Source organism: Desmodus rotundus, chromosome 5 (genome assembly GCF_022682495.2).
Source record: "Desmodus rotundus isolate HL8 chromosome 5, HLdesRot8A.1, whole genome shotgun sequence".
NCBI lineage: Eukaryota > Metazoa > Chordata > Mammalia > Chiroptera > Phyllostomidae > Desmodus > Desmodus rotundus.
Window position 1 is genome coordinate 9,273,631 of NC_071391.1, and position 1,353 is coordinate 9,274,983.

Genomic DNA, 1,353 nt, shown 5'->3' on the forward strand with positions numbered 1-1,353 from the left:
TTCTCCTCCCTTCCCACCCTAGCGCCGCGCGAAAGGCTGTCGCCGCCTCGGCGCGAGCTCCCCCTCCCTGTGGCTCTGCTCAGTAGCTTCCAGAACGAATCGCTCCTCCCAAGCGGGGCGCCAAGGCAAATCCGTGCCTGCGGAGGTTACCCCAGTCCCCAGACGCCGAAAGGAGACCCGCCATGACACGGCCCTGATACCGCAGCTGTCGCCGGCCGCCACTTTGCAGCCTCCCTCCCAGAAATGGAATTTTTTCTTCTTTTTTAAAATGCAGTGTGATCAGTGTCTGCAGAGCGAGCTCTGAGACACGAAGCGTCTCCGGCTCGGTCACGCACCCGCGCACTCGCACACAAGCGCGCCCGCATCCCCACGCCCTCCTGGGTCGGGTGGTATTACCTCATCTGCGCCGGCATCCTTAGCTGTCAGTCAAGGATGCGGAGCAGCGCTCGGCGCTCACTCTCCCCCTGCTGGCTCCAGGGGACGCGTGCCGGCCAATGGCCGCGCACCAGTTGCTGCTCAACTCCAACCAGGGCTAAGGAGCCCCAATCCGAACGCGTGCAGAATTTGGCGAGTGGTGGATTGACATTGTCTACGTCCAGAACGTTTGTGCTTTTTCTGGCCCGTTTCGAGTTATTTGAATCAAGAAGACTCACGCTAAATTGATTTATTTTGCAGGGTTTCTGTGACCAAAATAATGAGCCAGGACACACACAAGCTAGACACGGTTATTTTGGTCTTACGTAGTTAATGTGGGAAGTAATCTAAAAGGGCAGATCGCCATCAGGAGTGTAAGATGTTCTTTCCTGAGAATACAAACTTTGCTTTGCTGGGGTTGCAACCACACAAACAATAAATTTTGGGAGGGAAGATCTGCTTTCCGTATCTCGTTCTTGTGCTCTCTTGAATTACAGCCACTCTTAGTATCATTATTGGTATTTTCCATATCTCTTTCATCCTTCACCTGGCTCCTTACAGAGTTCTCACTGCAAAGCAAAAGAAAAAAAATATCATACAAGCTCCTCCTTGTGTTTCCAAACGCACCAGGCTCGAGGGTGCCCCTGAGCTTTGTTCTCACTGTGGGTGCCCTTGCCCAGAAGTCTCCCCACCATAACCCCCAGAAACTCCAGTCTCCGTTAAGGCCAGTCTCCCAATCCAGCTCAACCAATGCCTTTTATTAGAATATCAGATTTTAGGATTTGAAGGACAAAAGGAAAAGGATACCTCAATTAATCCTACCAAGAGCCATTATTATTCCCATTTCAAAATGACAGGGCTTTGGAAATTTATGTAATTTGTCTGAGATTACACATTTAGCCAGAGGGGAAATTGGTATTCAAACCTTAGTTGAGATCC